Here is a 12,297-nt window from a genome sequence, read left to right as displayed (position 1 = left end):
TGCAATTGTATCTCATGAGTTAAGGAAATTGTCAGGCAGTCCACGTCAGAACAACCTTGGATACTATGTGAGGTCTTTTTTACATTTTGGCTTAACTCTAAAGGAAGGCCACAAAAACGGTCAGAGGGTTGGAGAACCTCTGTTATGAAGACTGGCTGAGACAGTTTAGGTTGTTCAGTGAGGAGGGGAGGGGAGTGGAGAAGAGAGGCTTCAGAGACATCTTATTGCAACCTTTCAGTACTTAAATGGGTCTACAAGAAAGCAGGGAACAGGTTATTCCCACAGCCTATTGCAACAGGACAAGTGGTAATGGCTTTAAACTAAAAGAGGATAGATTCAGACTAGATATAAGGAAGAAATTTTTTACAGTGTGGCTGATGAGACACTGGATCAAATTTCCCAAAGAGGTTGTGAATGCCCCATCTGTGTAAACGTTCAAGATTGGACAGGACTCTGATCTGCCTGGTCTAGTTGAAGATGTCCCTGCTCATTGCAGGGGAATTAGACTAGATGGCCTTTAAAGCTCCCTTCAGACAATATCATCAGTCTCTATTTATTTTACGTTGATCTACAGGCAGGTGAAAGATAAACTTTTCCTGCAGCTGAAAGGAGCACGATATTGGGATTGTCTTGCAGAAATTTACAGAGTTTATAGAAATCACACAAAAATCTGTGTTGCAGATTTTATGCCACTTAAACTATGCTTTGTCGTTTGGTTTTTTTTAAGTCCAACAGTTTTCCTAATTTTTTTCCAAAACTAAAAGACAAAATCTATATTTGTAACCTTCAGATTGTATCATCTGGAAGGTTCAGTGAACTGAAAAACCAGACAAGTATTTAAAGTAACATCTCTTGCCTTTTCTTGAGATGCATCTGTTCAGGTATCTCTTGTTTAGCAGTGATAGCTTGGCTGTGGTCCAGCAGTTTAATTAGCACTTGTTTACCTAATCTCTTATAGCAGATATTACTACTGAATTAAGGCACTCTGAAAATCCCCTATCTGACAAAGCAGGTTTAATGATGAAAATCACTATGTTTTTACGTTGCATTTCTCTTGGCAAGAGCACCTACTAGAACACATACATTTTTCACCAGCTAAAAAACACGCAGTTCAGAGTTGCAATCCCCGAGTTGTTCACTCTTCAGAAAAACAGAACTGAGCAGGAATTAAAATTGAATGAAAACTGGAGGGGGAGTTGCAGAGAAAGATGAAGTGTACAAGAGAGCATCATTTTCTAGACAGATGTTAATTTGTTTCTCACTGGGTGAAACCGATCTGCTGTAATGTAACTGTGTGTATATTTTGAAATGTTTTTGAGCAGAATATCTGTGGAGCACTGAGAGTTGATTTCAGCCGCTGGGTTTGTTCAGTTGTCTGATTTCCTCACACAGGCTAGCTAGCTTGACTCCTGCTTGACAGCTGCTGAGAGGTGATTTTTGGAGACATACTCACGGGCTGGGGGAAGTAATGTTGTGCTCTGCTGAAAGAAGAGGAAACATCCCCAAACAGTGGTCCTCATAAGCAATGCCACCTAGGTTGTGTTTCTTCCTCTCTAACCCTCCTTTTGGCAGGGGTGTGGGGAAAGGAATGAGGAAGTATGTTATTACTGACTGTGTATGGACCACAAAACTAAAAACCTGAGATATGGAGATATGATTTTCTTTCACTGGCAAACTGTGGATTACTCTAGCAAAAAGTATAAGTCCTTCTAGCAAAAAGGAAAAGTCAATTTGCAAACATGGGTACATGCTCTGCTATACAAGTGCTGGCCCACTGTTTTAGAGTTGTAGAGGTTATAATCTTCGGCTACACAGCACAATATTCCTTTACATTTTCCTACCCCTGTTGCAGGACCCATCAGAGTCCATAATCCAGTATCATTGGATAATTGGGCTGTAAGCTGTCTTTGTGCATTAGCTTCTACTCAGGCAAATGACCTGAGCCTTCAGCAAAGTAGAACAGGACAGCAGGGGCAGGTGCTGCTGTTGCAACCCCGAGGTGAGGTCTCTCCTCCCAGGATTCAGTGTTCAGGGTCTCCATCTGCATGTACAGGCAATTTAGTCTTCACCTAATTTTAAGTGTTTAATTTTCACATTCCATGTTGCCCCACACAGATTTTTCTCTATTGGCTGGACTGGAACATTCTGTTGGGCATTCAAATTAGATATCTAAAGTAGTCTGAGGAGTACCCACAATGCCAATTTTCCTTATGGTTTACAATATACGAATTGTATCATTCTTAATAGTCATCTCTTGGTAAAATAAAGGAAATATAATGCTTTTGGTATTGTTTACTCTCTCTTACAAGAGATTGTCTCTGATATTTCATGTTGTTGTATTGCGATCCACTGCTTCTGTGCATGTACTTTAGCAATAGGTGTAAAATGTCAATAATATATCATAATGATGAAACAGGGAATTAAAATTGTATGTAGTGGTTCTCTTGGACAGATCTCAAATTCTGACAGGTGGCATATCAAGTTTTCAGTTATGATTTTGTAGTTGTCAAGCTCTTTATTTAGGAATATGAGGGAAAAATTAAGAAAAGGAGACATAATATTTTTTTGAGGACTGTAAAGACTGTAGTACTTGTTTTAATCAAACTTGAGAAAACCTAGAAAAAATAACTGAGTATAGTCTGATGTGCTGATATTGAGGATTGACAATGATATGGATAAAGATTACTTTAAGCATATATTAAAATTAATAAGTTTGCATTTTTCTTTTGACAATGCTGGACCCATCTGGGGCCAACTTGTACCATCAGTAGCTGAAGCAATTATTTTCAGTGCTACTGTTTTGTAATTTTGCCTTTGAAGTACACTTGATGTAGGATTCTTAATGTACCTTCAAAAGAAAAAACATTTTTTTCTTAGTATAATTTGATGCTACAAATACACTCCTTAGTATCACTGGTAATATTCCACCTGTTCAAAGGGGAGTGTTCCTTGTAGTACAGTGATCAGGATACATGTTGATGAGTCAAACTGGTTTTTCTCTCCTCTGTATTTCAGCACCCTAAAGTGGCTGCGGTGTTTTCCCAAGTTGCCAGTCAACAATAAGACAAAATAAATTATGTATTCTTGCACAAAGAAGAGCAACTATAAACTAACTGACCACAAATAAATGTAAGATATAAATTAAATATGAGCTCTGAATTACAGGATACTTTTTAAACATTCAAGGAAGGAGATTATGAAGCAATTTCCAGCAGGAGTTTCAGAAAAAGAATTATTTAAGTGGTCTTGACATAAGAATTCGTGTAAGAATTTCTATTTCCTCCATTGATTGAGATGATAGACAACTAAAAACATTGACCTAGAAGATCTGGCTCTGTTCTGACATTAAGAACATTGGATAACTTTATTAAGGAAGAGAAAACCAGGACATTTTTAAATTCTTTCTAAGTTGGTACCTAGTAGGTACACTGTACGAGAGTGTTTAGGAGCAGTTTTACTGTGATACAACTTGATGGAATTCATTTTCATTCGTGTATAAACCATTCCAGTATATATCACATATTTTCACGTGAAAGGTTATTTTCATTAGCCTCCAGTGTCTCTACATGTTTGTTTTGGTGAAATGGATCTTATGATTTTTAATAAAAGATAGAATAATGCATTTATATGCAGATTAAACTGAAAGCTTAACAACTGTTGGAAACTCAAGAAATAGATCAAAATATTAATTTATGAAATCTTCTGTTCCTTATTTATTTTCAGATGATTTTTCATTACCATATGTTTATTATGTAACTTTTTTGATTCTAACCTTTTAAAGTGTAATTTCAATGTCTTTTATCTGCAGTGGTTAATTTGTTTACTATTACATTATGCAGCCACTTTTTCAATAGGGCCTGATTCACAAAGAAGTTAATAATTCTACATGTTTGAATGCCTTGATGGGACCTGATAGTCTTTTAAACATGCTTTTCACAATAGATCTGCAGGATATTTCAGGCTGGAAAAAAAACTGTTGCATAATACTGTGAGTTATTTCTAAAAACTTTCTTCTATTTCCTCATCAAAATGTTTATTTGTACCATAATAGGAACAATTTTATATTCTAATGAAAATTTTCCATTGAAGACAGTATTTATTAACTCCGTAGTGCTCTGTTAGATATCTGTGGCAAACTAAAAAATCCAAAACCAAGCACAAGAATCCCTTAAAACAAGCATGAGAATCCCATAAAAAGAAAGTGGGGAAGTCAAAGATGAAGTGAAAACCTTACATATGAATTAATTTTCTAGTCCAGCTGAAAATTTCCAATGTGCCTGGAAACCAAAGAATAACACAAAAATATATTTCTGAAACCTTTCTGCCAAAGTGAAACCCCCACTTGCTCATGAGTGCATCTGGTAATTACTAATTTTCTATTTTCTGACAGCTTTACTATACTTGGATGCAGTGGGCTCCTCTCTTTTTTAGACAAATACATCTTTTAATACCTTTGTCAGTTAGCTGGGCTGTAATTCATCTGTTGTGCTGATCCCCTCCAGCAGGGGAATGACTCCTCTCCTTGAGGAGGAAGCAATAGAAGAAAGAACCTGAACTGAATCTAAACTGACCACAACCTCCATTCCCCATCTCCCTGCACCACTCAGGGGAAGGAGGTGAGAATTGGGAATAAAGCAAAGCCCGGGAAGGAGGGAGGGATGGGAGGAAGGTATTTTTAAGATTTGATTCGCTTCTCATTATCCTACTCTGATTTTGATTGGTAATAAATTAAATGAACTTCCCCAAGCTGAGTCTGTTCTGCCCATGATGGTAACCGGTGAATGATCTCACCTTGTCCTCATCTCAACTCATGAGACACTTGTTATACCTCCTCTCCCCTGTCCAGTTGAGGATGGAGTGATAAAGCAGCTTTGGTGGACACCTGGCATCCAGGCAGGGTCAACCCACCACATACAGGGTGACTCTTGACTGAGCATCAAGACAGGAAGCTTCTTTATATAGGAGGAGCTTTCCAGTGGAGGCATTTTTACTGGATAAGGCAAGTCCAGAGGTTGGTAATACAATTTTCTGAAGAAGAGTTCGTTTTAAAATCTGGATTTGTTGTGAATAGCAATGTTTGAGGGACAAAAGAGAAAAAAATCAAGTTTAGTAAGTGTTTTGTTTCAAGTGCTGATATTTTACATTAAGTTCTATGTTGTTGTGTAGTAATATGGATACAAAATATAATTACTTAACAGGGAATATTGAATAAATTTTTTTAGTTTAATGCTTTGTCCTTGTTTTATTTTTCAACTTCCTTTCAAAAAAGAATTTTTATTAAGAATGACCCAGTTTTACAGGCACCCTGATTTCACTGAGTTGAACAGATAATTTTGCTGAACTTTCTACAGTTATCTCTACTTCAAAAAATTGGATAGAAGGTAATTGCAGAGATAGGGTGATATCCTGAATAATAGAAAAGAAGGTCTAAGGTTTCTGATTCTACTTTTATGAGGGGGTTATAAGGCATAAATGGAAAATGTTTTTTGAAATGTGACCTATCTAAAAGGTGGCTATATACAAAGCTATATTTCATATATGTATATATATATATATATATATGTGATTGAACTGTGTGATTATTGTTATTTTGAGAAGAAATATAGCAGGTATCAAAAAGGTAAAAGGAAAATCCAGAAGGGATCAGTTTATTTTTTTTTTTCTCTGAGATATAATATTTCCCAGAAAAAGAAAATCACTTCTGTTTTAAAGATATTGTGTTAACTCTGGAAAAGAGATTCAATCAATAAAGTGTGAAAGGATTTTAATCACGCTTTCAGCAAAAATCTCAATGTGGCCTTAACTGTGGAGTTACTAATAATATTTTTATAATAATGAAAATGTCATATCATCTAGATTTCATATATAACCGTGTAAAGTGTTCCAAATTAATTATGATACATGGATTTTAATTTTGATCATTTGGTTCCCACAACTAAAAATAGCCTTTCCTTCTTTCTTCTGTCACCATTTAAAAAATCTCTTCTGAGGAAATAGAAAACAAATTTCCTGAGGATGAAGGCTGTGAGAATCTTGGGATTAATACTTATGTACCTTATCCTGTTTATTTTCTCTATTACATGTGTGAAATAGTACACAATATGCCATTTAAATTTCACATGTGCCACACAGTGGATATGTTTTAGTTCTGATTTTATTTCCTTACCTACCCCTCTGAGTCAGTGGCACTTTAAAGAACTGATTTGCAGTTGCCATTTCAGGAGGCATATAATCTTACCTTAGATTTTCTTTATTCTGTCTTGCTTCTTGCAGCTCTGGATATCATAATATGGATTTTTCTAAATAAAAATAATCCCCTAGAAAAATGTTGACCTCCATTTCAAAGATTATATGAAAGAAAAAGAGATTCATGTTAAAATCCTACACATCAGGGTCATTCATATTAATCAGTCTTTTCTGTAAAGCTATGATATTTTTATTCATGCTGGTGGAAAACTTTGTTTACTATGGTTAAGCCACAAAAAAAATTAAACTTTTTCATCATGTATGTTTGTTGCCATTAAAGATCAAGCCTTAGAGAAAAGTGGTATCTAAACTACTGATGACCAATATAAGAACTCAGTTTACTTACAGACTGCAATGTAGCAGTGCAGAAGACTCATCTGGAAACAATTTTGCTCTCAAAGACAATTTTCACTTGATATTAAGAAGACTATGTTGAGAAGAAGCTTGATAAATAATATTTCTTACTCTGTTTGCAAACCCAAGTGTAAAACAAGACTCAAATATCAAATGGGAGATGCATATGACTTCTCTCCTACTGTTTGGCTAACGTGCTGAAAAACACCATGTGAACAGCCATGCTGAACTGCTGAAGTGCACTAATCTATTACTGTAAAATGGAACAATGGCTGGCAGTACTCACAAAACCCTGGGGAAGTTGTGTGAAAAAATGAATGAGGGGTTGATGTAACCTCTGACTGCTTTCAGAGACTGAGCTCATCTTTGAAAGGGAAGTAGAAGTTATGTATTGCTTGGAGATGTCTACACTGACAGTTGTGAGCTTTGCAGCTCTCCAGATTGGAAGCTATGCAGCCTCATTAGCACAGAGTTGCTCCCAACCTGAAGTACAAAACTCAACAGCTTGTACACTCTACTGGGCTGTTTCATGCCCATTCAATGCAGGCCAAGCCAACATCACCATGCCTTATAAATATATGTAAATTGTTGGGGTTTTTTCCGCTCTGAATAGGCTCAGGTCTTTATACAGTAGGGAAAAAAGTAAAAGCAAAAAATCAAATAAAGAAAGAAGTCATATATATGTTTGTACATACATACATTTTTGGTGTGGGTGTTTTTGGTTTGGTTTGGTTGTTTTGGTTTTTTCCTCCTGTCTTAGAGAGTCCTGGTAGACTATTGCTCTCCTTTTGTATCCCTATTTCAGGCAGTTAACCTTGTGTCTAAACGCGCATGGAAACAACTAGAAGGTCCAAAGTCATCATGGCTAGGCTTTGTGAACGAAGATTTGGGAAGGACTCTACCCACACTTGCTACAAGTGCGCTGGTGGCTAAAAAGGCCAATACGAGATAGACAAGTCCGGTTGCAAAAGGCACAGTGGAAAGACTCCTTAGGTGGTATCAACAGGACACGATTCTTTCTGTGTTGTCTTTTCTCCTCAAGAGTGATCCTGTGTGTGTTCTCAAAGGAAGCAGCAGCGTTATGGATAGTGTGTCTCCAGACCTCCCGATTGGAGGACAGAGGAGACCAGTGATGATGATCAATATGGTCAAGGGTGAGATGTTGTTTCAGGGAGTCCTTGTATCTCCTCTTCGGGGCTCCTCTCTTGCGGCAGCCGGTGGCAAGTTCACCATAAAGCAAGATCTTAGGGAGGCGGTGGTCCTTCATCCTTGAGACATGTCCTGCCCAACACAGCTGTGTTCTCAGCAACATGGCCTCAATACTTGTGACTGCTGCTTGTTCTAGAACAGACGTATTAGTCACATAATCTGACCAGTGGATGTTTAGGATTGTATGGAGGCAGCGTTGATGGAAGCATTCTAAGAGTCGCGAGTGGCCCAAGTATTTTTTCCCAAAGGCATAAAAACTGTAGGAAGTCCAAGGAAGATGAATAACTTGATTATCAAAAAGGTTAAATTTCCCCGGAAATATTTCAATTGCTTAGAAATCCAGAAGAATGTTGCAAGGCTCTTCTATATCTTCTTTTATCTGTCTACCAGATGTTGCAGTCCTCCCCAGAGAGACTTGAAATTTAACATGTCATAAAGCAGTCAAACACCTTCATGCGTAAACCTGTTTTTGGAGCATTTTCTAAATTAATACATATTACTTATCCCAGAAAAGGAAATTTGGGGAGATTATATGAACTATTATAGGAATTCACTTGTTTGCTATTGAATTCACATGAAAAAGACTTGGATGCTGGGGACAAACAAAACAAAACAAAACAATTACTTATAGTGATGACAAGCATATGAAACTTTATTAGTTGTGTTGTTTTTTTCATGTCTCCTCTCAGCCTTTCAGGATTATCCAGTCTTGGTTCTTTCTGATATTTTTAATATACTCTTTTTCTTTTTTGCTTCATTACCTTTAACTTTATTTCTTTTAGTTTGGAAGAGAAAAAATGGAAGCAGTTTCTCTTTCTCTGATAGAAAAAGTTCCTAGTCTTTTTTTTCCTCTCTGTCTGGACATAAACCCACAAATTTATCTTTGTCTGTATAGATGATGGGATCTATATCTATTTATCTACTTCAGTCACATCCCCTTTCTTCTGACATAAATCTGATCCAAATCTGATTTGGAATGTATTTGTACATTCCAAATGTTGCCTTCCAACAGTATTAACAGAGGGCTATGACATCAGTGACCCTAAAATTGCACAGCTCCAGATTGCACTCAGATCTCATTCTGATCAGTATTTCTTACACTGTGTAGCAAAATTCATCATTAATAATTAAATTGTGTATTTAAGTATGCCTATATGTGCAGAGGACAATGAGCATACATAGAAGGTGAATTAGTTCTTAAATTGAAAAATCCCTGAAGAAATTTTAAATAATCAGAGATCAACATCTATTTCAGCTCTGTGACCTTATCTTGAAAAATATACTAGCGTTTTCTTTACTTCAGTGCATTTGAGGTAGCAAAAAGGCTGCACAGAGATCAAACACAGTGAAGCATCACTCAATAAAAGTTGATCTCAGTGGAATATTTGGGTTATAAGATACTCTTACAACCATTTCTAATTTCATTGAATTCCTTTATAAAAACGTTCATTCCTTCAGTGGCTGGAAAGGCATAAATATGAGTTTGTAGACCAGGTAGTATGAGTTTGTAGGCCAGGTTCTTTAAGTAGGGGGCCTGTGCAGAGCAAGATTGTGAGCACAAGTGGGGTTTGCAAGAAGGGCACCACTGAGTGTGCAAACAAGCATGGCCCTGTTGAGCATGAGTGTGCACAGCCCCATTGTGAGCACCAGGGCACTGCTACAGTGTCACTGCTGCTGTCACCTGCTCACACAAGGCGGGAGAAATTGCCACCTTTGCCACCTCTTGTGCCCTGGGAACAAGAGGTGCGTGGTGTTCCTCTTCCTGAGGCTGCCTGTGGTTCACCTGAGGCTGCCTGAGCTCTGCTCGTGGGTCGGAGGAGGAGGAGACGTGGGATGGGTGTAGTTGCATTGGCACAGCAGCAAACGCAACTCCAGCCCCCAGACAGCTCCCAGCATCCCCATCTGACCAACCAACCTCTCCATTCTGCCCTGGTTCTCACCTGGCACCTCCTCCGCGGGCTCAGGAGCCCCGTCATGGGGTGGGAGTTGGGGTTTGCCTTCTCCTCCATGGACATCTCCATCTTACTCTGTCACAGAGGCACTTGGGAGCTGCTGACTCCTGAGCAAGGTACTCTCTTGGCCTCCACCCCACGTCTCTGTGCTCCTTAAAACACCCCCACTACCAGTGTCACAATGTGTCACAGAGTGCCCTGGAATACTGCTCTGTGCCAAAGGGCCACCCCTGGCACCCCTAACAACCACAGAACTGTCTGGAAACGTCTGGAACTGTCTGGAACCATCTAGAAATGACTGGAACGCCTAACTCAGTATGCACTTCCACTGTCTGGCTTGCAAACTTATAACTACACAGTGCAAGATTCCTTGTTTCTTATAGATATATATATATATTTGGGTTTTTTACTGTTTAGTAATAATTCATAATGTTTGGTTTTTCAATATGTGTCTACTACATTACATAGATTTAGAGGAAAGAGCAGTTGAAATACACCTTTTGAGGTTGGTTTGACCCAATCTGTGGAATTTCATTTTGATATTGTGCTGATTTTAGCTAGGATAGAGACCATTTTCTTCATAGTAACTTGTATGGAACTATTGAAACAATTCTTGAAGTAAATCAAAATAGAATTTTTTTTTTTTTTACCTCTAAAATTATTGTTTGGATGTCCAAAGTCCAAATCCTTTCTCCTGTGCAACTTCCATGCTGAACTCTATGTCTAGTGGTGTAATTCCCTTTTCATCTTTAATCAAGAGTTACTGTGGCTGCAAGAATTTTGCATTAGTTGACCACTAAGAGTTATGATTGTTAGGGCAAATTTGAGCCATCATAGCTGATCATAAGTCCCAATGTCACTGTAGAAAAAAGCAGTCCTACAATCAAATAAATATCATGTGTCTGTTCATTAAACCAGAATGAAAACTTTATTTGATAATGTATAAAGAAATTGTCTTTCAGTTGAAGATGATGAATTTTTCTGATTTAAATTTTTTTCAGAATTTAATTTCAAAAATAATACTATGGTATTCATAGAGTCAGGATGCAAAAATGTATTTAAGTATAATAATGTATTTTTTCTTTATCTAATGAGTCAATTTTGTATTGGATGTATTCTAGGATATAGCATTATGAGAGAATAAGAAATGCTCTGATGTTTTGATTTTTATCTTTGAAATTCAATGCAGCTAAGCACATTAGTGTGCTTACCTGATCCATAAAGGTACCCAAGAAAGCTTTTTATCTGAGTCTTGTGGGATTTAGATTCCTAACTCAATTAAATCCATTCTATTTCTTTAGATTTGCTTCAACCAAAACATTCACGCTAAGCTTTAAAGCAAACTTTGGTGAAAGGAGTAAAGTTTTCTTCTCAAACTCAAATAGTAACGATTTTAATTTCCTTTGCCTAATGAGATTAAAGTACTGAACTACTGCATTGCTCTGGTGACCTCTTTCTCTTTGGTAAGCTGTCTCAAGTGTGGCAAACGTGGCATATGGGAACAGAGGAAATGTCAAACTGGGGAGCAAAGATTTACAAAATTTAATAACTTTCATAAGCTTTAGCTTCTCGACTTAATATGGACAAAAAAAAAAAGGAAGGAAAATGCCAGATGCTATAATAATATGGGTTCTTCTAAAACAGAAATAAGTGTACAAACAGATTTATAATGACTTTTTGTAATCCATGGAGTGCAGATTTACTGTAGTTAATATTTTCTCTTTAAAGTTCAGTTAATATTGTTGTTCCTTGCTAAGTCTTTCAAGAATTTCCTATTGGCTTAAACTCCCATGTTTTGTACTTAGTAACATCTACACGAAAAGAGCATATATCATAAAAACTTCTTAAATTAAAAATTTCTATTTTATAAGGAAATGTATCCTTTCTTTAGCCATTTGATGATAAATTAATCCACTGTTATACATATATAGAAGTTTTTCTTGTGGTTTTGTAGCACTAGCATTTTTTTTTTTCTTTTTTTTTCTTTTTTTGTCTCCGTAGTCAGTTATATTCTACTTTTGGTAGTCATTAAATTATAGTATTTTTTGTATAAAGAAGGATCTACAAACTGACAATGACTAAGTTTTGGTTAGTATATATTTACTGTTTATTATGGTAGTTGGTGCTCTATTTGTGCTGGTGGTAAGCTTCAAAGTAACGTCAAGAATTTATTTTTTCTTTGAATCTTTCACACAGAAAATGTTAAAGAGCTCTTGGTACTAAAAAGAAATGCAAAAGAGAAGGAAAATTTGTCTTTTATGAAAGGTTAATACTTTTCTAAATGTACATAAAGCAATGCACCCGTATCACTGTATTTTTTTTTTATTTGTTCAGATGTGTAATAGCACAACATAGAACAGACTTAAAAGAACAACTATATTTTAAAGTAAATGTATCACCTGCTGAAGATACAGCTTCATGGAGGGTTTTTTTCCATCTTTGATCATTATTTGCCCCTGTTTGATGGCAGCACAATGCAGGTCCTGATCTGACCTGTGCCGTGGAAAATCCCTGTAGTCTCCCAGTGCACTGGTGC

At 36.8% G+C, this 12,297-nt stretch overlaps 1 protein-coding gene across 3 annotated transcripts in view; it reads left to right on the top strand.

Moving 5' to 3' along the window:
* Window positions 1-12,297, top strand: part of IL1RAPL1 (interleukin 1 receptor accessory protein like 1) — a 697,887-nt gene that overhangs the window by 350,652 nt on the left and 334,938 nt on the right. Inside the window, exon 1 of one of the 3 annotated variants that reach the window (XM_027636628.1) lies at window positions 10,215-10,266. The exons of the other annotated variants lie outside the window; for them this stretch is intronic. The gene's annotated coding sequence lies outside the window, so the exon portion shown is untranslated. Of the gene's footprint in view, window positions 1-10,214; window positions 10,267-12,297 lie in introns of those variants that run through there. 3 annotated transcript variants of the gene reach the window in all.

Source organism: Corapipo altera, unplaced genomic scaffold (assembly GCF_003945725.1).
Source record: "Corapipo altera isolate COAL_440 unplaced genomic scaffold, ASM394572v1 0, whole genome shotgun sequence".
Classification (NCBI taxonomy): Eukaryota; Metazoa; Chordata; class Aves; order Passeriformes; family Pipridae; genus Corapipo; species Corapipo altera.
The sequence above is the reverse complement of the archived record's forward strand: the minus strand, read 5'-3'. Positions and strand labels throughout refer to the sequence as shown.